Here is a 25,862-nt window from a genome sequence, read left to right as displayed (position 1 = left end):
GCATAACTGACTGGGCGCACGCACCACCCACCAACCCCTACAGAAAATGACGACTGCGGCAGGACACCGGCAGCAGGGTTGTGATACTGTAGACAATGGTTCGGATGAGCAAACCATGATGGAGGAAAGGATTTCTGATTATGTGTTTAGCAAGGTGAATATCACAAAGAAGTGGGTCACCACTCTGTTAAGGGCTGGACATCCGGTAGCTAAGTGGACAGAGGGAAAGGAACACAAGTCCTTAGAGAAGGCAGTCTGGCTGATGTGTTTCAAAAAGCAGGTCCAGCTTTTGGACAGGCTCGTTGCAGCACAGGCAGCCGAGTTAAAGGAATCAGCCCTGGAGATCCAGGACAAGGCTCTAGCAGGGGAGTAGTTATTGGTAGAATTGCAGGCCCTGAATCAGGAGAGAGTGTATTTAATGGGAGAACACAAGGCCCAGTTGGAATACCTACAGTGCCAAGTCACCGAAGCCAAGGGAAATGAGTTCAGGTTGCGGGAAAAGAACGCCCGCTTGGCAAGGCAAGTTAGGGAACAGGAGGAGAAAGTACAGGAGGTAAAGGCAGCTTACAAGCTAGCGAGCGAACGGGGGTTCAAGGAGGCAGACCACGGCCCCTGCAAAGAGCGGATAGAAAATCTGCGCCTGGCCCTCAGGAAGGCAAAAGGCATGGTGTGCCTCATAAGCCCAAAGGCAGGTCAGGCGGATTTTATGGGGAACGAGGGGAGGACAGTTCCAACGTCACCGGTAGTGCCCAGGGACGACCCAGTTGAGGGACAGGAGGTCTCACGACCACCACCCGTAGTGCCGAGCTTCAGCGAGGTCTGGCAGCAAGGGGGGGTGGAGCCAGAGGTGGGAGCGGAGGTGGAGCAACCCCTGCCAGAGAGGTCGGAGCTGGGACCGATGTGCCTAGCACGGCATCGGAGGTTCGGCCCACCCGTCAATGGCGACGATGAGGGACCCCTCCAAAACCAGTTCGTATTACCCTATAGCACCCAACAGCTTAGGGCTATGGTGAACCATATCCCACAGCTCTCCGAAAAGGGAGACCCCTCGATCCGCTTCAGGGACATAGAGCAGGCAGCCAGCGTCAACGACTGCGATGACGCTGAGCAGGCCAAGATGCTGCTATTCTCCCTGGAGAGTAGTCTCCTCCAATCCCTCTCTGACGAGTGTAACAGGGGGCAGAGCGGGTATGAGGCGCTCAGAGATGAAGTTCTGGAGGCCATGGGAATGAATGAGGGAAGTCCTTTCTCCCGTGTGGAGAAGACGGTCCAGCTCGCAGGGGAAACCCCGCAGGCTTTCGCGGACCGGTTATGGCCGGTGTACTGGAGGGCCTGCCTGGGGACGCCGAACCGGGTGTTCCTGAATGGGGATCCCCTGGCCCATTGGCTCTGTTGCCTGGTGGCGAACAGCTTGCCACAGCTCCGGGCAAAGGCAGAAGTCTGGTTCGACCCCAAGAACCCCCAGACCACCGAACTTACGGTGATCAGACAGTTGACTCTAGCCTATAAAAACGGTAGGGGAACTGATGCACACCCACCTAAGGGGAAGGTTATTGAGGTAAAACCCGGACTGGGTAGGAAAGAGTGGCACCAGGAAGGGAATAACCCCTCAATACAAAGACGAATTGTTACGGGTGCGGGAATGATGGTCACTGGCGGAAGGAGTGCAAAAACCCTTGGAAAGATCACAAGGGTAAGAATTCCACTGCCCCAGCCCAAAAGGCGGAGGCAGGAATCACTCCCGCAGCGGTCGAGTCACTTTTGGACACCATGAGGTCCTTATTGACTGGCCCTACAGCATTGTAGATAAAGCCAGCCCCATGGTATACACCATTAAGATGCCACGGCGCACAAAATGGTTTCATATTAACCAGTGCAAACTGTTTAAACCTAAAAGGAGAAAACAGCCAGTTGGGGTAGGGTCTGAGGATAGAGATCCTCAGCCTGCAGCAGGAGTGAGTTCACAGACTGCACAGGCAGGCGCTGTGGCTTGCTTGAAGGGAGGGGCCATCCCGCCCACCAATTGGGACACTCCCCCGCTCTTCTGGGATCCAGATGAGGAGGGACCCGAGGGCGAAACCCCGCCCCTAACCCAGGTGTAGAGGAGGAGGGACCTGAGGTCAAAAACCCCACCCCGGACCCAGCCATGGGACCTGGGGGCGGAGACTCTCAGCTTGCAGCAACAGGCTGCGAAGAGTTACCTGCCGCTAGCCCAGCTTCGGGAGAGGTCAAGCCTGAGGGAGCAGCGGTTCGGGTTAAAGGCCCATCAGCCAAGAAAGCCCCACCTGCCAAAGTCCCTAGAAGGTCCCTGCGGATGCCCCGGCCGAGAAAGCCATGGTCACCAGCTCCCCAGTTACCAAGGGCCGCCCGTCGAGTCAGGGGGAGGTCCAAGGACCGAGGTCCTCAGCCAGCAGCCACGGGCGGTGAGGGACCAACAGTGCAGGACGGTGCAGGCACCCTGGAGGGAGCGGTGTGCCGCAGTCCAAACAGGAATTAGCTTGGCCGCCCGGAGACGGGCGGCGGATGTATATAGTTTAGGTAATGTATGTTGATATTTTAAGTTTAGGTATTTAGCTTAAGTTCAGGTGTTTTAGCTTAAGATAAGTAAGGTGATGGGTAGTTTTAATTAAGTAGTAATCTGCTAAAAGTGTATGTATTTGAGTCGAGGTCGCGGGACCCGACCACGCTTCACCTAAGCCAGAGAATCTCTTGGGGACCTGGCTGCATGTTTTTGTATCTGTTGCAGAAAGACTTTCAGGATGAAGGGGATCGTAATCCTACTCACCCTGATGGGACTGAGCCTGGGAAAGAGGAACGACGTGGAAGCCTCCCACATCTATGGGTGCTCAGGAGCTAGAGCGCCGATAGCAACCGACGGAAGTGGCGAACGGGATGCAGAGGAGACCGCCGTCTACGTCCACAAGGGCAGGTGGCCAGGGTGGCTGGGGTCCAATTCGTCTCAGTACTCCAGCCAGACCGGGTTCATGTACGGGGAGGCCTCGCTCCTGTGCCCCAGGGTACGGGTTGTTGTGTATGTACCTTTAAGAGAATAACTGGTCTCAGACTGCAGTACCGGCAGTGACCGCCTCTGTAGTTTCAGTTTCCCGATTGACTCCTTTCAGTAAAGACTTGTTTTGTTCAACTCCTGCTGTCCGTGTCTCAATCATACACGGACATAATACTGGCGACGAGCAGATACAAACTTACCTACAGTCTGCACCACCTCCTGGGATCCATTCCTGCAGCGAAGTGAGCAGAGGTCGAGGCCAGAAGGAAGAAAGAAGCAGTAGAAACGGGCGTCGACCGTGGGCATCCGCCACTGTGTTAGCGGAGTTGAAGATTGCTGGAGAAGCTGTCGAAAGCGGGGCCTGGTTCCTGTCGACGGTGCTTCAGCTAATCGGGCTGGTGGCAGGTAGTACACTGATCCTTCCTGGGCTGCGGCGGTCGTGAACTCGAGCGGGTGGCTTGCAACGGGGCCGAGCAGCGTTGTTGGGAAGAGGAGAGAGAGAGGGTGGAGCACACAGGGTGCGGCCGGTGCTACGAAGCCGGGCTGCGTATAGACCCGAGAAGAGGGAGGCAAGAGTCCCACAGGGTTGTTCCATGACGGGAAAATAATAAAAAAAAGAAATATTATACGCGCAGGAAAACGCGAGAAGCTGCAGGTTGCAACGGAAACCGCGGAAAGCAGCACTAGCAACAGCGGGGAAGAAGGCAAAAGCGCGGGAGGCGCCATCTTAATCAGCGGGGGAAGAAGGCAAAGCGCGGGAGGCGCCATTTTGTTAAATCGGGGAAGAAGGCAAAGCGCGGGAGGCGCCATTTTAGATTTTCAAGATGCCGAAGACTGGCTGTATCACTGCCTTTGATAATACAATAGAGGACTGGACCACATATGTGGAAAGAGTCGAGGTATATTGCGAGGCAAACGAAATAGCCGATGAGAAAAAGGCATCGGTATTGCTAAACCTAATGGGTGCTAGAACGTACGGCCTATTGCGGGACCTGATTACTCCAGCCAAACCGAAGGCGAAGAGTTTTAACGAAATTGTTGCTGTCCTACAGGAACACCTAAACCCTGCACCACTGTTGATAGCCGAAAGATTTAAATTCCACAGGAGAACTCAGCATAAAGATGAGAGCAATGCTGAGTACCTTATGGAACTGCGCAAGCTATCAAAGCACTGCCAGTTCGGAGCAGGACTGGCAGATACACTACGGGACAAATTTGTCTGTGGACTCCTGAGTGAAGGAACACAGAAGAAGTTACTATCAGAGAAAGAGCTGACGCTAGATAAGGCTTTCAGCGTGGCAGTATCGTACAAAGCAGCAGCCAGGGGAGCTGCGGAAATTCAACAAAAGCCACAGGAATACGGCACCCACGAAATGACACGGGGATTTGCAAAATGTTATCGCTGCGGCAGAACTAACCATGACCAGAAGGACTGCTGGTCCAAGGACAAAATATGCAGGCAATGCGGAAAGATGGGACACATTGCACGAGTTTGCAGGTCTGGGAAGAAGACCAGCGACAACAAAAAGGCTACTAAGGAACCGTACAAGAAAGTACAAAAGATGATGGACAGTAGTTCCGAAGACCAGATGAGCGATAGTGAATCCGGGAACAGGAGACTAAGCTGTCTCAAACTTCACAATGTAATTGCAAAAGAGGATCACCGAACCATTTGGGTCACCCTCACGATAGCAGGGTCCCAAGTTAAAATGGAATTGGATACAGGATCAGCGTTAACCGTCATGAATCGACGAGACTACGAGCGGCTATTCTCACACATACCCTTGAGAGAGACGTCCATCGTCTTGACGACGTATACGGGGCAAAAAGTATACCCCAGAGGAAAAATAAGGGTGCCTGTCGAATACAACGGCAAGAAAATACGGAAATTGTATCTCTACATACTGCAAAATGGTGGACCACCGTTATTGGGACGTGAATGGATCAGGAAGATAAGCTTAGATTGGCACTCCATTCATGCAATGACGGTGGACGGTAAAAAAGATGAAGACGTCACTCCTGGACGATTGTCAACAATCTTAGCTAACGCCAAAGAGGTATTTCAACAAGAACTGGGCACTCTTAAAGGCGTAACCGCCTCGATAAAAATAGAAGAGAACGCAATTCCCAAGTTTTTCAAAGCAAGACCGGTACCATATGCAATTCGCCCAGCTGTCGAGGCAGAGCTGGAGAATCTGGAGAAGGCAGGCGTGTTGTCTAAGGTCGACTGGAGCGAGTGGGCGACACCCATCGTTCCTGTCATGAAGAAAACGTTAAGCAATAAGTCTGAGGAACCAAGGAAGGTTCGCATCTGTGGGGATTTCAAGGTGACGGTGAACCCAGTCCTTCACACAGTACAATATCCTCTTCCAAGGATAGAAGACATCTTCGCCTCACTGTCTGGAGGGAAGCGTTTTACAAAAATTGACCTAGCACAAGCATATTTGCAGATGGAGGTTGAAGAATCCGCTAGGAAGTATCTCACGATAAACACTCACAAAGGTCTTTACCAGTATCAGTGATTGGTATTCGGAGTAGCATCGGCTCCGGTGATATGGCAAAGAGCGATGGAACAAGTCCTGCAAGGGATTCCGGGGACTCAGTGTTACTTGGACGACATCCTTGTGACAGGTGAAGATGACAGTGAACACCTTAACAACCTAGAACAGGTGCTCACTAGACTACGGGAACATGGGCTACGAGCCAACCGCCCCAAGTGCGAGTTTTTTAAGAAACAGATATCGTATTGTGGCCACGTGATTGATGAAGAGGGGTTACATAAGTCCCCTGACAAAATTGAAGCGGTTGTTAAGGCCCCAGCGCCTGAAAATGTGTCGCAACTGAGGTCATTCCTCGGATTGGTGAATTACTACCATAAGTTTTTGCCGAATTTGTCGACAATCCTGCACCCACTGAACGCCCTGCTACGAACGGGAGTAGCATGGAAATGGAGCAATGACTGTAAGCGGGCCTTTCAGAAGAGTAAGGACTTAATCACTTCAAGAGAAGTATTGGCTCACTACAACCCAGCACTGCCGATCAGACTGGCGTGTGATGCGTCTCCCTACGGCATTGGGGCGGTACTGTCACATAAATTCCTTGATGGTTTAGAGAGGCCGATAGCTTTTGCGTCACGCTCGTTAACTTCTGCCGAGCGTAACTATGCCCAGATTGTCAGAGAGGCCCTCAGCCTAGTGTGGGGGGTGAAGAAGTTCAATCACTACCTGCACGGTCAAAAATTTACTCTACTAACCGATCATCAACCTCTTGTCTCCATTTTCAACCCTCAGAAGGGCGTACCGATAATGACAGCGATTTGCTCTGACAATGGACCACAGTTTGTGCCTGAAGAGTTCCGGAGGTTCTTAAAGAACAATGGTGTTAAGCATTACACATCTGCCCCATATCATCCAGCCACTAATGGATTGGCCGAGAGGTTTGTTCAAACATTCAAGAAGGCTATCAAGGCAATGTGTAATGAAGATATACCCCTACAACACAAGGTGGACAACTTCTTGTTTGCCTACCAGAATGCGACACATGCGGTTACCAACCAAACTCCAGCCATGATGTTCTTCAATCGAAGACTACAATGCCGCTTGGATTTGGTTAAGCCAAATGTCCGAAGAGGTGTGGAGAACAGGCAGTTTCAGAATATGAATGAAAGGCCGACCAGGAGTTTTAAGATAGGTCAACCAGTTTTGGCCCGGGACTACCGCACTGAGAAATGGCAGCCAGGAATGATTTGTACACGGCAAGGACCTCTCATGTACACCGTGGACGTTGGAGAGAGCATTGTAAGACGCCATGCTGACCAGATTCTAGAGTCACTGGAAAACGTCAACTCCACACCACAATCTGATACACCTGGTAATGAAATCGACGTACCAATTGCAGCTACCACAGAATCGGTGATATTGGAAGCAGATGAACCAAACAACGACATTGATCCCGACTCAACCTTGCCAGAGGAACCTGATACCCCAAAGAGGCGTTATCCAGACAGAATCAGGAAGCCTCCTCAAAAACTGAACTTATAATTGCTTAAACTTAACCAATGTATCTAGCAACCGTAATTGTGATTGTAATTAGTTATCATTTAGTTGTTAAATAAATGTTATGTACTGTTTATCTAAAAGGGGAGGAATTGTTGTGTATGTACCTTTCAGAGAATAACTGGTCTCAGACTGCAGTACCGGCAGTGACCACCCCTGTATAAAAGGCGCTAGTAAGCCTCTGCAGTTTCAGTTTCCGGATTGACTCCTTTCAGTGAAGACTTGTTTTGTTCAACTCCTGCTGTCTGTGTCTCAATCATACATGGACATAATACGGGTCGTTACCACAAGGGTCCGCGTCACCATAGGGAAGCGTGTATGTTTAACGTGCAAGGGACATATTCCTCTGGATAGGTGGTGGTGGCTCAGAAAGCTGAGCAAAGATATGAGGAACCCCGCAGTCGAGTGGGAATGGTTGGGGAACAATACCCGCTGGATGATTACAGGGACTCATGGGGGATTAAGCGTGTGTTGGGACAAGTGGTGGGAACCGGATCAAGGGATTTACATCTGTATGTGGGAGTCAGAGAAGGTCTGCTCCTCGGGCATATCCATTATTTTCCACCGACAGTGGCGAGACACCGGGGAGGGGATGAAGTGGGTTACCAGCTGGAAGGTGTGCGCGGTCCCATACTCCCCGATCCCACTCAATGCCACTGAGCTTGTTACCCGTGCCCGCAAGCCCCTGCCCATGGCGCAGGTGGCGAGGTTACTCAGGGAAGGATGCCTCACCACCACCAAGGGACCAAGGAATGGGTTGGTACTGGTGCCTACCGATCAGATGCTGTGCCAGGGGGTACACCACACGGTAGCCTCCGTGATTTTAAATCTCACCGAGGCACATTTACCGGAGTGGTGTCCCAAAGAAACAGAGCAGCTATACCAGGCCCCAGGCCCTATTAAAGGACATGTTCAAGAAGTTTTATGAGTTTGATTATGCCAATGTTGACAAAACCGAACTGTACGCCACACACCGTGAGTTTTTGGGTAATGCAGGGAGACAAAGAAGGGGAGTATGGAATGACGTTTTTACTGCGTTTAATACTAGGTCCTCTGTCATCAACAGTCCGGACGACATAGAGCTGCAGACCCAGATAAACGGTTTAAAAACACAGTTAAAGAAGATATTAATGGATGAGAACAAGGTAGTTGGCTCAGAGTTGCATGAGGACCAGGCCATGACGGTCCATTTAATGGAGATTATAGCGGAGTTGGAGAAGCAAGCAAAGACGGTAAATGCCCTCATAAGGGAGGATATAAATGCTTCTGACCAGGCTGCGCAGAACGAAGTGTGCGTGCTGTATGGGGCGTGGTTGCTGGGCGAGGGCCGCAGTAATCTGGAGGTTTTAAAACAGGGTTTAGTCCCCTCCTGGATCAGCAACAAACACCTCGCAGCCCTCCACCCGTTTGAGAATGCATTAAGCCTGTGCCAAATCCGGCTAGCTTCCGAAGCCTACCCAGTCCCAGTGGATTGTGGGTGGTCCAAACACACCATCATGGGAATAGTAGTGAGAATGCCGGTCATGGGTAGGACAGCCCGACCCGCACCGGTATACAGGGTGGAGAACATTAGAGTCATTCAAGGGGGTGCACACATTCGTTTCACAGCGGACCCACCTTACGTCATAAAGTGGGAGCACGCTATGACAGGTACTGGCCTCTCGGGGTGCTGGAGCCAGGGAGCACACATAATCCTGTGTCCCCAGCGCTCAAACGCCGATTCAAAACCACTAGTGGGGGGGAGTTTCCTAGAGAGCAAATAATAAAAATGACAACAGAGAAGGTCATAGACTTAGGTAGCAGTGGGGAAATTAAAAACCAGAGCGTGTCAGGAGGGGGCAGAAGGTATGGACTAAAAGGTAAAGTAATAAAAAGGGCAAAAGCAGGAACTAAGTGTCACAAAACATCTTTGAAAGTTCTCTATCTGAATGCACGTAGCATTCGTAACAAAATAGACGAGTTAATGGCACAAATAACTACATATGGGTATGATCTTGTGGCCATTACAGAAACATGGCTGCAGGGTGACAATGCCTGGGAATTAAACATACCAGGTTATTTAATGATCAGGAAGGACATGCAGGAAGGAAGGGGAGGTGGGGTGGCTATGTTAATAAAGGAAGGAATCACCGTAATACAGAGAAATGATATTGGGTCAAAAGATCAGGATAATGAAACAGTTTGGGTGGAGGTAAGGAATAATAAGAGGAAAAAAACACTAGTGGGCGTAATCTATAGGCCTCCGAACAGTGGCAACTCTGTTGGACGGTGTATCAATCAGAAAATATTTGAGGCTTGTAATAAGGGAACATCTATAATTATGGGGGATTTTAACTATCATATTAATTGGACAAATCAAATTGGGCAGGGCTGCCTTGAGGATGAGTTCATTGAGTGTATTAGGGATGGGTTTCTTGAGCAGTATGTAACTGAACCGACCAGGGGGCAAGCAACCTTAGATCTGGTCCTGTGTAACGAGACAGGATTAATTAAAAATGTCCTAGTAAAGGATCCCCTTGGAATGAGTGACCATAACATGGTTGAATTCCATATTCAATTAGAGGGTGAGAAGGTTGGATCTCAAACAAGCGTGCTAAGCTTGAATAAAGGAGGCTATGAAGGTATGAGAGCGGAATTGAGTAGAGTGGATTGGGAAAATAGATTAAAGGGTAAGACGATACATGATCAGTGGTGTACATTTAAGGAGTTATTTTACAACTTCCAAAAAATATATATTCCACTGAGAAGAAAAGGGTGTAAAAGAAAAGACAGCCATCTGTGGCTAAGTAAAGAAATTAAGGATAGTATTCGACTAAAAACAAGGGCATAGAAGGTAGCCAAATCTAGTGGGAGGATAAAGGATTGGGAAAACTTTAAAAGACAGCAAAAAATAACAAAATGATTGATTAAGAAAGGGAAGATAGATTATGAAAGTAAATTAGCAAAAAATATAAAAACAGATAGTAAGAGTTTTTATAGTTATATAAAAAGAAAAAGGGTGGCTAAAGTAAATGTTGGTCCCTTAGAGGATGAGACCGGGAAATTAATGGTGGGAAATATGGAGATGGCAAAAACACTGAATGAATATTTTATATCAGTCTTTACAGTAGAAGACACTAAGAATATCCCAACACTGGACAAACAGGGGGCTAAAGGGGGGGAGGAGCTAAACACAATCAAAATCACTAAGGAAGTGGTACTCGGTAAAATAATGGGACTCAAGGCGGATAAATCACCTGGACCTGATGGCTTACATCCTAGGGTCTTGAGGGAAGTGGCGGTAGGGATTGTGGATGCATTGGTAATAATTTTCCAAAACTCCCTGGACTCGGCAAAGGTCCCGGCAGACTGGAAAACTGCTAATGTAACACCCTTATTTAAAAAGGGCAGTAGACAGAAGGCTGGAAACTATAGACCGGTTAGCCTAACATCTGTTGTAGGTAAAATTTTGGAGTCCATTATTAAGGAGACAGTAACAGGACATTTGGATAATCATAATTTAATAGGACAAAGTCAGCATGGTTTTATGAAGGGGAAGTCATGTTTGACAAATTTGCTGGAGTTCTTTGAGGAAGTAACATATAGGGTGGATAAAGGGGGACCAGTGGACGTAGTGTATTTAGACTTCCAAAAGGCATTTGACAAGGTGCCACACAAAAGATTATTGCTTAAGGTAAAAAATCACGGGATTGGGGGTAATATTCTGGCATGGATAGAGGATTGGCTATCTAACAGAAGGCAGAGAGTTGGGATAAATGGTTCATTCTCAGACTGGCAATCAGTAACTAGTGGTGTTCCGCAGGGGTCAGTGCTGGGTCCCCAACTCTTTACAATCTATATTAACGATTTGGAGGAGGGGACCGAGTGTAACATATCAAAGTTTGCAGATGATACTAAGATGGGAGGGAAAGTAGTGAGTGAGGAGGACATAAAAAACCTGCAAGGGGACATAGACAGGCTAAGAAAGTGGGCAGAGATTTGGCAGATGGAATACAATACTGGAAAGTGTGAGGTTATGCACTTTGGCAGGAAAAATCGTAGAGCAAGTTATTATCTTAATGGCAAGAAACTGGAAAGTACTGAAGTACAAAGGGATCTGGGGGTCCTGGTGCACGAAACTCAAAAGGTTAGTATGCAGGTGCAGCAAGTGATTAAGAAGGCCAATGGAATGTTGGCTTTCATTGCTAAGGGGATAGAATATAAAAATAGGGAGGTATTGCTTCAGTTGTACAAGGTATTGGTGAGACCGCACCTGGAATACTGCGTACAGTTTTGGTGTCCATACTTAAGAAAAGACATACTTGCTCTCGAGTCAGTACAAAGAAGGTTCACTCAGTTAATCCCGGGGATGAGGGGATGGACATATGAGGAGAGGTTGAGTAGATTGGGACTCTACTCATTGGAGTTCAGAAGAATGAGAGGCAATCTTATTGAAACATATAAGATTGTGAAGGGGTTGGATCGGGTGGATGCGGGGAGGATGTTCCCGATGATGGGTGAAACTAGAACTAGGGGGCATAGTCTTAGAATAAGGGGCTGCTCTTTCAAAACTGAGATGAGGAGGAACTGCTTCACTCAGAGGGTGGTAGGTCCATGGAATATGCTGCCCCAAAAAGCTGTAGAAGCTACATCATTACATAAATTTAAAACAGAAATAGACAGTTTCCTAGAAGTAAAGGGAATTAAGGGTTACGGGGAGCGGGCAGGAATTTGGACATGAGTCTAGGTTCGGATCGGTCATGGCCCTGTGGGTAGCGGAGCGGGCCAGGGGCCGTGTAGCCTGATCCTGCTCCTATTTCATGTCTAATTCTGTTAGATTCAGGAGATGGTTCTGTGATAGTGGATTGGCGGTTAGGATCAGATCTGCCATGATCTTATTGAATGGCGGAGCAGGCTCGAGGGGCCGATTGGCCTACTCCTGCTCCTATTTCTTATGTTCTTATGTTCTTATTAAAGCAGTTGGCGCAAAACCTATAAGTTGTACCATGGAGGCAATGGCACAAGGCCATGATCCCCCACAGGTAGCATATATAGGAGGTGGGACATAGTGTGTCACCACCGGTGCGTCCCACTACCATGTAAGATTTCGCAAGAATTTCCAAAATTTCTACAGCCGAAGATTAAAGATAACCTGGGTAGAATAAGCCTTTAAAAATCCAGGGATCAAAATGGCTGTCAGACCTCGTGGTAGAAGACAACAAAAAAGACAGTGGCCTAGAAATTCAGTATAGCCACTTTTGGGGCGGTAAAGTCGGGCGGGCGCTAAATTTAGCGCCCGCCGGAAAGTGGACGCCACTTCGCCGATATTCAGTAGCTTTGGCCAAGGAGTTTGGGCGAGCGCTGAAACTGGCGTTGCACTCCTATCTTTAGGCGCTAAGCCGGCGGTGCAGACTGATAACGCCGAGGCCGGGCGCAGCGCAGGTGCGGTCATGTTTTGATTGACAGCAGACACCCTGACGCCGGCCAGCTCTTAAAGGGGGAAGGGTCGACTTTGTCTGCTGCCACGCCCTGGATAGTGGAGCCCTGCAGCTAGGCCTGAACACTGCTGCTGGACCCAAATAGCGCCTGAAGCCATGCAGAAGGCCCGTGAACGAGCGCAGCACTTCTCAGAGCATGCTTTGAGGGTGCTGCTTAGGGGTTTGGAAAAGAAAAGAGAGATCTTGTGCCCGGACAGTGGCAAGAAGGCTCCCAGGAGGCAGTACAGGAGAGCCTGGAGGAAAATCGCCCAGAGGGTCTCAGCCAACAGCGATGTCCCCAGGACTGGTGACCAATGCCGCAAGAAGTACAACGACCTCACTCGGTTGGTCAGGGTGAGTACCCTTTCCAGTGTCCTCCTCATCCTTGCATGTGCACCTCACATTATGGGCAAAGGGACCTCAAAGGCCGAATGGCCAGCCCTCCTCCCGCAGCTATGGCACTGGCATGATCATCAATAGCACTTTCTGCACTTTACACACTGGCCAAGCTATTCGGCCATGGGAGGCAGTGCACACAACAACAGGGCACCACACTGTACTTAGAGGCCGTCCTTTCTCTTGCAGGCCAAGCTGGCGCAGAATCTGAAGAGCCGGACTGTCACCGGGGGAGGCCGTGTCCAGTTCCAGGAGCTCAGTGACCTGGAGGAGCGCGTGGCTCGACTCATGCGTGCCCGGGTGGTTGGCCCCGTAGCTATTGGAGATGCCGACCCTGTGCTGGGCCCCAATGGTAAGGACATGACCATTTGCACCTCTCTCGTTCCCCTTGCGCTTCAGATCTACATCCTTTGCCACTGTCCCACCAATGCGCATAATGCCACCACTCATGCCTCCCTCGTTGACGCCCTGTCCTCACTCTAAAGCTACTCTTGTGCCTTCCTGCTTTCAGCTGGTGAGGAGGAGGTCCCTGAAGCTGAGAGTGCCAGTCCCTCGGAAGAGGAGGACGACGAGGACCAAGAGGAAGGCGGCACATCGGGGGAACCCTCATCCGTGCCAGGGGATGGCAATGGAGGGGAGACGTCTTGCCTGGAGGAGAGCCAGGGGGAAGTGTTGGAGGGGGGTGTAGCTCCTGGGCCCAGTGGCGTCCAGGCTCGCGGGAAGGGTCGGGCAGCACAGCGGCCTTCCCCCAGAGGGGGGAAGTGTTGCAGGGGAGGGCAGTTGCTGGGCCCAGTGGCGTCCAGGCACGCGGGAAGGGTCGGGCAGCACGGCGGCCTTCTCCCCAGAGGGGGGAAGTGTTGCAGGGGAGGGCAGTTGTTGGGCCCAGTGGCGTCCAGGCACGCGGGAAGGGTCGGGCAGCTCGGCGGCCTTCTCCCCAGAGGGAGAGTCCGGCCTCCAGTCCGGAGACGGTCCTCGCCCAGGAGGTGCGCCTCCTTGATGAAATGTCCGCGGACTCGGAGCGGCGCCACACCGAGTTCATGGGGGTTGTGGGACAGTTGCCTCAGGCCATTGAGTCCCTGGCTCATAGTGTGGCCGATTTCGGGGACTCACAGGCCAGGGGTGTCGACCAACACGCGGCAGCACAGGACGCGAGTCGAGAGTTCCTGAGTGGTGCCGTGCAGACACTGGCTGGTCTGATGCGGGCACAGACCAGGGCAGTTCGGGCACTCACTTCTGCCACACTCGCTGTGTCACGGAGGCATCGCCAGGGCACCCGCCGCCCTGCTGCAGCACAGCGGTCTGGCCTTCACCAGATTGCTGCGCTTGCTGCAGTGCCAGCCCGGCCGAGTGCCAGTGTCTCTGGCGACCAGCGAGCGCCTGGCATCATAAGAACATAAGAACATAAGAACATAAGAAATAGGAGCAGGAGTAGGCCAATCGGCCCCTCGAGCCTGCTCCACCATTCAATAAGATCATGGCTGATCTGATCCTAACCTCAAATCTTCTATCACTCTGCATCCACCCGAACCCATGTGATCTCCCGGGAGAGGCGAAAAACCAGATAAAGACCCAATGGCCAATTTGGGAGAAAAAAATCTGGGAAATTCCTCTCCGACCCATCTAGGCGATCGAAATTCTTCCAGGAGATCACTCTGTCCCTATATTTTCTACAGTACTTACCTTCTGTAAAGGCGATCTCCACCCCAGCCAGGAACAGGAATAAAACCATCTCCTGAAATCTAACAGAATTAGAACACAGTAGGAGCAGAACAAGGCTACACGGCCCCTGGGCCCGCTCCACTACCCACAGGGCCATGACCATTCCGAACCCAGACTCATGTCCAATTTCCTGCCCGCTCCCCGTAACCCTTTATTCCCTTTACTTCTAGGAAACTATCTATTTCTGTTTTAAATTTATTTAATGATGTAGCTTCCACAGCTTTCTGGGGCAGCAAATTCCACAAACCTACCACCCTCTGAGTGAAGAAGTTTCCCCTCATCTCAGTTTTGAATGAGCAGCCCCTTATTTTAAGATTATGCCCCCTAGTTCTAGTTTCACCCATCATTGGGAACATCCTCACCGCATCCACCCGATCAAGCCCCTTCACAATCTTATATGTTTCAATAAGATCGCCTCTCATTCTTCTGAACTCCAATGAGTAGAATCCCAATCTACTCAACCTCTCCTCATATGACCACCCCCTCATCCCCGGGATTAACCGAGTGAACCTTCTTTGTACTGACTCGAGAGCAAGTATGTCTTTTCTTAAGTATGGACACCAAAACTGTATGCAGTATTCCAGGTGCGGCCTCACCAATACCTTGTACAACTGCAGCAATACCTCCCTGTTTTTATATTCCAACCCCCTAGCAATAAAAGCCAACAGTCCATTGGCCTTCTTGATCACTTGCTGCACCTGCATACTAACTTTTTGAGTTTCGTGCACCAGGACCCCCAGATCCCTTTGTACTACAGTACTTTCCAGTTTCTTGCCATTAAGATAATAACTTGCTCTATGATTTTTCCTGCCAAAGTGCATAACCTCATACTTTCCAGCATTGTATTCCATCTGCCAAATCTCTGCCCACTTACTTAGCCTGTCTATGTCCCTTTGCAGGTTTTTTATGTCCTCCTCACTCACTACTTTCCGTCCCATCTTTGTATCATCTGCAAACTTTGATATGTTACACTCGGTCCCCTCCTCCAAATCGTTAATGTAGATTGTAAAGAGTTGGGGACCCAGCACTGACCCCTGCGGAACACCACTAGTTACTGGTTGCCAATCTGAGAACGAACCATTTATCCCAACTCTCTGCTTTCTGTTAGAGAGCCAATCCTCCACCCATGCCAGAATATTACCCCCAATCCCGTGATTTTTTATCTTGAGCAATAATCTTTTGTGTGGCACCATTGCTGCAGCCGCCACTGCCACTCCCCCAGCCAAGCTGCAACGAGCTGCTGCAGAGACTGATGCTGCCCAGCCACAGCTGCAGCAGTCAGCAGCCGGCCCCTCCAGGGCCGGACCTCGTCCAGGCCGACCCCCAAGGGCATCTGCCGTCACGCATTGTGCCCCTCAGGAGCCTTCCCCCAGCCTTGCAACACCCACAGGGCCCAGGTTGAGGCGGAGCAACAGGTCGGGCAGGGGCCGGAGAAGCCTGCACAAGGACTCGCCCTCTCGGCACACCAAGTAGAGTGTGTTGCCAACTGTTTTTTTATATGGGGGTGTTTGTGTTCTGTATGGGGGGGGCTTATTTTGGTAAGGCCGAAGATGAAGGCAACTGTTTTTTTATATGGGGGTGTTTGTGTTCTGTATGGGGGGGTTTGTCTTGGTTAGGCCGAGGATGAAGGCCAATTGGATGGACAAGTTTTGTTATTCCTCCCCAGGTTCTGGGAGTGAGATATGTTTTTGACTGTTTTTTGGGGGTCTTGTCTGTTTTTCTGTTTCATGTGGGAAGGGCCCTGAGTTTGTTAAATAAAGCTTTTTATTTATTCAGCTTGTCCAGGTGTCATGTTTCAAGTTGTTGTTGCGTTAACCGGCTGAGGGCTTGCGGAGCGGCTGCATTCAGGTGCGTTCATTGCCACAAGCCATTCCCTGACAGGGGGCCTAGAAGTGTCGTTCAATAAGCCGCCAGCGGACGGCCCTTGGACCTTGTGGCTCCCTCCTGGGCTGGTACTCCTCCTCCTCCTCCTCCTCCTCATGGTCCTCCTGCTCGTCCTCCTGAGGTGGTGGTCCAACGTGAGGTGGCAGTGCCTGAGTCCTGCGGATAGCCAGGTTGTGCAGCATGCAGCAAACGACGACGAACTGGGAGACTCTATCCGGCGAATACTGTAGCGATCCGCCGGAACGATCCAGGCAGCGGAACCGTTGCTTGAGGACGCCAATCGTTTGCTCTATGATGTTCCTTGTGGCTTGATGGCTTTCGTTGTATGCCTCCTCAGCAGGGGTCCTGGGCGCGCGGAGCGGGGTCATGAGCCATGTACACAAAGGGTAGCCCTTGTCCCCGATAAGCCATCCCCTTGGTGGAGGCTGTGCCTCGAACATGTCAGCCACAGTAGTCTGGCGCAGGATAAATGCATCGTGGCTGCTTCCTGGAAAGCGGGCATTGACAGCTAGGATGCGCTGCCTGTGGTCACACACCAGCTGTACATTGAGGGAATGGTAGCCCTTCCGGTTGCGGTAATCCTCGGCATTGTCGATAGGTGCCCGCATAGCCACATGCGTGCAGTCAATGGCGCCCTGCACCATGGGGAAGTCGGCAATCCTGGCAAAACCGACTGCACGCTGCTCCTGCCTCTCTAGGGTCATGGGGAAGGAGATGAATTGGTGTCTCCTTGCGAAAAGGGCATCGGTGACCTGCCGGATGCAGCGATGCACGGCGAACTGGGAGATGTTCGCTATGTCCCCAGCAGCGGCTTGGAAGGAGCCGCTTGCATAAAAGTTCAGAGCCACCGTGACCTTCACTTCCACCGACAGAGACGCCCTGCACATCAGCTGTGGACGCAGATCTCTGTGAAGCAGCTGGCAGATCTCTGCCACCACCTCCCTTCTGAAGCGCAGCCTCTTAACACAATGCGCGGCAGTCATGGTGAGATAGGACACCTGCTGCCGGTATTCCCTGAGTGGGTAAGGCCTACGTTGCCGACGCCTGATGGCCCCTCTGCGTCTAGGCATGGCTGGCCCTCTCACACAGCGTCTGCGAGCCCTTCGCACATAATGCTGGAACTGAGGGTTGGAACCCCATGCAGCCCCCATAATAAACTTGCAAACAGTGAAATCACAATGAGTCAAATTTCCAAGCTCTGGCCAGAAGCCAAAAATACCTCTCCTATGTTGTCCCAAATCAGTAAGGTCTGTTCCTTGGTCTCTGTCCAGAAATCCAAAGCACTAAAGTCATTGCAGCAAAATGGCTGGCCTTTATAGTTCAGTCTAAGTGCCCTTTAATTATCACTCCCCGAGGCCCGCAGGGCCTCTGCTGCGTTCCACTTCACAGTTCTTAACAGCGCCACGCCCACATTGGGCGGGCACCACTGAATTTCCGGTTTGGGGCGCACAAACAGCGTTGCACGACGAAATGACGTCATAAGCTGCACGCGCAGCTGAGCGGGCGCAAACACTTTGCGCCGGCGCTAAATGTCAACTGAAGTTGGGCGTAGGCGCAGATCGGCCTGCGCCCGGGCGCTAAGTGCCTAGCGCTCGAAATCTACCCCTCTTATGGCGCTAACGGCTGGCGAATGCAACTGAATTTCTAGGCCAGTCTCTCTGCAAAGCACGGGCTGACAAAAATGACTTGAAAGGCAACCTGTGTGTGTGCTGTGAAAAGGATAGTCAAAGATGGCTGTCCGACCTCGTGGCAGAAGACACCACACAGCCTGTGTGCATATGAAAGGGAAAATCAAAGATGGCCAACAAAGGATTTGGAAAAAAACCCAGCCCCTGAAGCAATGGAGTATTTAAACTGTCAATCAAAGGCAATTCGAGGAGTTTCACCGCAGGACAATCGATGTTTGTTTGCAGGAAGTCTACAATGTTGACACAAAGGCTTAACCACTTGAGACTGCCAATCAATTGCGGTTCTAGTGACCACAGGACAATGGCTTTGTTTACACTAACATCCAAGGGCTGTTTACTCAGCAATTAAGGAAATAGACATTTTTTTTCAAACCGAGACAGCTCTATTCAAACCCATCATGATGAATGGGGATACATTCAAAAACCCATCATAAGGGAAATGGGTAATTCATCCAAACCCCATCACAGTCAATGGGGGACAGTTTGGATCCCTTTTGTTCAGCCCAGAAACATCCGGATTTGGGCAGGAAGATTTCGGCACCAAATGGGGTATAAGATAGCTTCTCAGGAAGCCATCTCTCTCTCTCTCTCTCTGCAGCCTCGCCTATCTACAACTCAGGAGCCCACCCAAGGGAGTGGAATACCAGCAATTACTTTTAAACACTGGGGTATTTCCATTTTCGGGGTGGTGAAGAATCTAAGACCGCAGAGGCATGGAGCAGGTGTTTCACTGGTGAGCGTAGTTTTTCTGGCCTATCACAAGGCAACTTAGATAGGTATTTACGGGTGGGAATTAAGGGGGATTTTGTTAAATTGTGGTGTGGAGATGCCGGTGTTGGACTGGGGTGGACAAATGTAAGAAGTCACACAACACCAGGTCATAGTCCAACAGTTTTATTTGAAATCACAGGTGACGAAGGAGCAGCGCTCCGAAAGCTTGTGATTTCAAATAAAACTGTTGGACTATAACCTGGTGTTGTCTGACTTCTTACATTTGTTAAATTGTGATTTTAGTCAATTTTCCCTCGTTGTGTCCGTTTTCTCCTCCCCTGTTAAGTAACAGTGTTGCACTAAGCAAAAGAGTGCTGTAGTGGACATTAAGTACTGTGAGAAGTAAAGTGCTGCGCTAGTTATAAGTGCTGTATTTAAATAAGAGTGTACTGTATTAAAGGTGCTGTATTTAAGTAAAGGAGTGTTGCACTAAGCAAAAGAGTGCTGTAGTGGACACTAAGTACTGTGAGAAGTAAAGTGCTGCACTAGTTAAAAGTGCTGTATTTAAGTAAGAGTGTACTGTATTAAAAGTGCTGCATTTAAGAAAAAGAGTGTTGCACTAAGCCAAGTGTGCTGTAGTGGACATTAATTGTACTGTGATAAGTAAAAGTGCTGTGTCAAGCGTCTCGTTTCTGTCTACATCGCTACCGAATAAGTCCGGCGGTCAGAACCAGGAAAAGGAGAGCGCTTCGAAACCACACGGGGCTCTGGAGCAGCTCAGAGGCTTCTGACTGGCCAGATACAATAACCCCATCCCCGTTAATAATTACTACAACCAGCATGGACAGCATAGCTGGTGTCCAGTAAGTGACAGCAGTTTCTGCTTTAAACCTGAGGCAGAAGTTCAAGTGGCCCAGGAATGAATTGTCCCCATTCCTGAACCCTCCACTGTTCACCTCACTGTGAAGGAGAATTTTACCAATTTGCAAAAGTACGTAGCGCATTTCGGCTACGAAATTCGCCCTCTCCCTGAACACCTTACCAAAATACTCAAAGCCGTTATAGTTTCGCAGAAACATTTCTACACTCTAGAGCAGAAAACAGTAGAGATAGGGACTAAGATATTGGATATTGTGATTCCACCCTGGTGGGACATTTTCAATAACATAGAGGTCCCTTCGTGGATCAGAGTGGCTTCCCACATTCTCGTGGTTTGCCAGTTAGGGATAGTGTTGTATCTAGTCTGCATTCAGTGTAAGGGAAAAGGCCAGATGCTAGAATTCCGAAACCAGAGGATCTGGAAGGAACATTTTGTGAGGGTGGAGGGAGATACACCTGTTTGAGTTTTTTGTATATTTGATTAAAGATTGTTTTTTTTTGTGTTTGTTGTTTTCAATAAAGATTTTGCGATGCGTTGTTAATAAAGATGTATGTGCACCAAGTGGTGCAGGGGTGTTGGACCCCTCCATGCTTGGATGTGTGTAAACGACTGTAGTTATTCTATGTATGCTTACGTACACTACATTTTCGCGGAATGGGGAGTGCATGTGTCGTGGGTATATTAGATAGGTAATTACAGGGGAAGGTTGACTATGGAGGGTCAGAAATTTTGCTCACCTTGTAAGGATGATACTTCAAGCAAGTTTTAATATCATAGGGGGGAGTGTAAGATTTGCAAAATTCCCACATTCCCCCAAGGTTATTAATAAAAGGGACCCTGCATCCCTGCATGGACAATTTAAAAAGGGTACCCAAAAAGATGGCGTCTGCACCTCGTAACCAAAAACCTGTAAGATTTTACAAGCTTGGACTCTGCAGCACAGAGCAGGCAGTTTGGGAAATCGAAACTTAAAATGCATTTCTGTGAAAAGGACTTTGTGTTTGAAAAGCCAGACAGCTAGGCAAACACTGAATATGCATTTCGTCAGATTGGAACAGATCAACTCAGTTAGGCCTAAGCATGAGGCCATTAGTTTGTCCACATAAATAATTGGAAACAGCTCAAGGAAGCCACCAAGGCTGGACAGGCCGATTAAAATGCATTAATGACAATACAACTCGGACATCAGGCCATCAGGTGCGATAAACGGCTATCTAAAACCAGTTAGTTTAGATTGGTATAATTATTTAAAACAGCCCGTCAAAAGTTAAACAATGGACTGACCTGATTTGGCGTGCAGATTAGGGCCTTCGGAAGGAGTATAATTGTAGGCCCTCAGTAGCAATCGCTCCTTGACTCTTGCTCTGCCCTCTCAACTCTGACCTCTTGGGCTGCTGCCACTCGTACTCGTGCCCTGGCCTCGTGGCGGGTTCTCTTCTCGCTCCCCGCATTAAGTTGCAACCAAGGACATCCATACCAAGCGCGGAGAGGGGAACGAGACCCGAGTCCAAAGTCAGCCAGGACACACAGGCCACGAAACGAAATGAGGTGAGACAAGGCAAGACAAAGAAAAAGGTAAAGACCCGACAAGAGCAGAGAAGGGCAGCAAAAGACAAGAAGGGCAGCAAAAGACGCATTGATAAAGACCGAGCGCCTAGTTATAAGCTGGCGCTTGGGGAAGAATTTAGAGGAATATGCTGCCGTTTTGACCCCTGGGTAGTAAAATCAAACCAGCCGTGAAGACCGCCAAATGCGACATCACCGCTGATGACCGCCCGAGGGAGAGGAAGAAGAGAACCCATCGCGACGAGACGAAGACGGTAGCTGAGGAGAGGAAAGGTGTGTCGCAGCAACAGCTCCAGCACCGTGCCCTGAGACCACGTGGCGACGGAGTACCCCAAAGGACAGGAGGCCAAACCTCAAAACTCGCAACTGTTAAAGCAGCAGGCCTTGGATTGATGAGCATGAATTCCTGGCCCCTCATAGCTTAATCTAGTTAGGTATAGGGGGTGGGATAAGGATAAGGGGATTGTTAATGTAGTTGTTATTCCCTCGATGTGCCGTGTGTTCCCCATTCCCTGCATAAGTATAGTTATTTGTTTATGCCTGTAATTGTTTACCAGTAATTTCACATAAGGCTGTGTTTTTATTCCTGTTTTAATAAAATCTTGGTTTTCTTACACCAAACCACTTGTCTACTAGATTTTTCTGTACCGCTGCCTGCACCTAAGTCCGGTATCTAGAACCCAGGTGCGTGGGAGTGATTCGAACCGCTCACAGGCAGTCAGGGGCATAACTGACTGGGCGCATGCGCCACCCGCCACCCCCTACACATATTTACTCAGACGCTGTCCTTTTTCTTGCAGGCCAAGCTGTCTCATAATAGGCGACAGCAGCAATGGACTGGTGGAGGGCGGCCTCACCTTCAAGCCCTCAGCGAACTTGAGTAGCGCGTCCACCGGATTGTGGCAAGCCGGGTGATTGGGCCCGTCGCCACTGGAGACGCCGACCCCGTTCTGGACAGCAATGGTAAGGTCATCACCTTTTTGTCCTCTCTCCTTCCACTTGTTCCTCACAACAGCAGCCTTTGACACTTTCAATCCAAATCACTAAATCGTTGCACTCATGCCTCCCTTGCTGCCACCCTGTCCTCACGCTAAAACCACTCTTGTACCTCCCTGCTTTCAGATGGTGAGTCACCAGGTGAGGAGACGGGCCCTCAAGCAGCCAGTGAGAGTGAAGCTGAAGGTGAGGAGGAAGAGGAAGCCGGACCATAAGCGCCACACTCTACCGAGGCAGCCCATGCCCATACTGGGGACATGCCTTCCTTGGAGGGGAGCAGGGGGGAATGGTCTGATGAGGGGGAAGCTCCAGGGCCCAGTGGGCTGCAGTAACGCGAGGGGGGTAGGGAAGCTCGGGGGCCTTCTCCCCGGACGGAGAGTATGGCCTCGAGTCCTGCTGCACTGGACGCAGACGAGGAGCGGGTCCTCGCTGAAATGAGCGCCCAGGCGGTGAAAAGGCACACTGAGCTCATGGCTGCAGTGGCAAGGATGCCCGAATCCATTGAATCACTGGCAAGGAGTGTGGAACACTTCGCTGTAGCACAGGAGGCTGCCACGCAAATGCTAAGTGCTGCAATGCAGTCAGTGGCTGGTCTCATGCAGACGCAGATTCAGGCCACGCAAGCACAGACTGCTGCCACCGTCGCTGGATCAGGCAGATTTCCCCGGGGCTCTCACCATGCCGCAGCAGGCCAGCAATCTGTGCTCCAGCAGATTGCTCCGGATGCTGAAGTGCTGCCCCATGGGAGTGCCAGTGTGTTGGTCGAGCAGGGAGTTGCTGTCCTCTCTCAAGATGACAGCATTCCTGCTGCCACCACTGGCACTTCTCCACTGGAGTTGCCACCACCTGTAGGACAGACTGCTGCTGCCCATGCAGAGTTGGAGCAGTCAGCAGCCGGGCCCTCTAGGCCCAGAGTTGGTCCAGGCCGTCCCTCAAGAGCATCTGCCGTCTCAGCTTCTGACACTCAGCAGCCTTCCCCCAGCCTTGCTCCAGCCACTGGGGTCCCATTACAGAGGAGCTGCAGGGTGGGAAGGGGGCAATTTCACAAGGGAAGCAGATCACCCTCGAAGGGCAAAAAGTAGGAGGTGTGGCAAAATGTCTTTCATTGTTTTATTGAAGGCTGAGGTTCATGGTGAAATTTTTGTTACTCTTTTGGACATTGTCTCCAGGTTGTGAGAGCCAGTCATGTGAATGACTGTTTTTTTTTGTGTTTCATTCTATTACTTTGTCATGCAGAAATGCGATACAGTTTGTGAAATAAAGAAGTGTCTGTATTCAAAATGTGCATGTTTGGCTTTGCACTCATTGTTGCCTTGACCGGCTTAGGGGTTGCGGGATGGTTTCATTCAGCTTGTTTGAATGGCAGAAGCCATTCCCTCAGAGGGGGCCGAGAAGCGACTTGCTATGAGCCTTTGACGGACGGCTCCTCCACTTTGTGCCTCCCTCCCGCCTTGGTGCTGCTGATGATCATCCTCCTCATCTTCCTCCTCCTCCTCCTCCTCCTCCTCCGCTGGTGCTCCAATGTCTGCTGGCATTGGCTGGGTCCTGAGGATTGCCAGGTTATGCAGCATGCAGCACACAACAACGAAGTGGGAGACTCGCTCAGGCGAGTACTGCAGGGCTCCTCCAGAATGGTCCAGACAGCGGAACCGTTGCTTGAGCACGCCAATTGTGGGCTCAACGATGTTCCTGGTAGCTTGATGGCTCTCCTTTTATCATAGCTCAGCAGGGGTGCTGGGCGAACGGAGTGGTGTCATCAGCCAGGTGCACAGAGGATATCCCTTGTCTCCAAAAAGCCAACCTCCTGGGTGATGCGGTGCCTGGAAAAGGTCTGCCACAGAAGTCTGGCGCAGGATGAAGGCATCGTGGCTGCTGCCTGGAAAGTGGGCATTGACAGCGAGTATCAGCTGTCTGTGGTCACAGACCAACTGAACGTTTAAGGAATGGAAGCCCTTCCGGTTGCGGAAATCCTCGACATTCTCTTGCAGCGCCCGCAAAGCCACATGCATGCAGTCAATGGCGCCCTGCACCATGGGGAAGCCCGCTATCCTAGCAAAGCCTGTTGCACATTCTTGCTGCTCGTCCAGGGTCATGGGGAAAGAGATGTACTCTCGTCTCCTTTTAAAGAGGGCATTTGTTATCTGATGGATACAGCAATGCACCGCGAACTGGGAGATATTGGCGATGTCCCCAGTAGCTGATTGAAATGAGCCAGTGGCATAAAAGTTGAGAGCCACTGTTATCTTCACTGCCACTGACAGAGATGTCCTGCTCCTCAGTTGAGGCTGCAGATCTGGCTGAAGCAGGTGGCACAGCTCAGTGACCACCTCCTTGTTGAATCGCAGCCTTCGCAAACACTGCTCCTCAGACATATTAATGTAGGAGAACTGTTGGCGAAAAACCCTGGGAGGGTAAGGTCTCCTGTACCGAGGCCTGTTGGCCCTCCTCCGTCTGGCCATGATTGCCACTCTCTCTGCGTCTCTGTGCCCTCCGAATGTGATGGAGAAGGACGACGTTCCCATTCATTGCAGCCCCCATAGTATCTGGCCAATCAAAGTTATGAAGGTCAAAAAGCAAAGTGCCTGCAAAGTTATGGTCAGAAGCCAAAACTACCTCAGACAGCGTTGACTCAATGCAGAAGTCTCTCTTTCTCTCTTTTGTCTCTCGGAGTCGGACCTGTGTGGGAAGCAGAGGCGGCGGCGGAGCGGCTATAAAAGCGACCCCGAGGACCAGGTAGGCTCCAGAGCGGAGTCGGATCTGTGTGGGAAGCAGAGGCGGCGGCGGAGCGGCTATAAAAGCGACCCTGAGGACCTGGTAGGCTCCAGAGCAGAGTCTGAAGTGTGTGGGAAGCAGAGGCGGCGGTGGAGCAGCTATAAAAGCAACCCCGAGGACCAGGTAGGCCCCAGAGCAGAGTCGGACCTGTGTGGGAAGCAGAGGCGGCGGCGGAGCGGCTATAAAACCGACCCCGAAGACCAGGTAGGCCCCAGAGCGGAGTCGGACCTGTGTGGGAAGCAGAGGCGGCGGCAGAGCGGCTATAAAACCGACCCCAAGGACCAGGTAGGCCCCAGAGCGGAGTCGGACCTGTGTGGGAAGCAGAGGTGGTGGCGGAGCGGCTATAAAACCAACCCCGAGGACCAGGTAGGCCCCAGAGCGGAGTCGGACCTGTGTGGGAAGCAGAGGTGGTGGCGGAGCGGCTATAAAACCAACCCCGAGGACCAGGTAGGCCCCAGAGTGGAGGCGGACCTGTGTGGGAAGCAGAGGCGGCGGCGGAGCGGCTATAAAACCAACCCCGAGGACCAGGTAGGCCCCAGAGCGGAGTCGGACCTGTGTGGGAAGCAGAGGCGGCGGCAGAGCGGCTATAAAACCGACCCCGAGGACCAGGTAGGCCCCAGAGTGGAGGCGGACCTGTGTGGGAAGCAGAGGCGGCAGCGGAGCGGCTATAAAACCGACCCCGAGGACCAGGTAGGCCCCAGAGCGGAGTTGGACTTGTGTGGGAAGCAGAGG

The sequence above is a fragment of the Somniosus microcephalus genome, chromosome 8 (assembly GCF_052327205.1).
Source record: "Somniosus microcephalus isolate GS21.2 chromosome 8, FLI_Smic_1.0, whole genome shotgun sequence".
NCBI classification, from domain to species: Eukaryota; Metazoa; Chordata; class Chondrichthyes; order Squaliformes; family Somniosidae; genus Somniosus; species Somniosus microcephalus.
The sequence above is the reverse complement of the archived record's forward strand: the minus strand, read 5'-3'. Positions refer to the sequence as shown.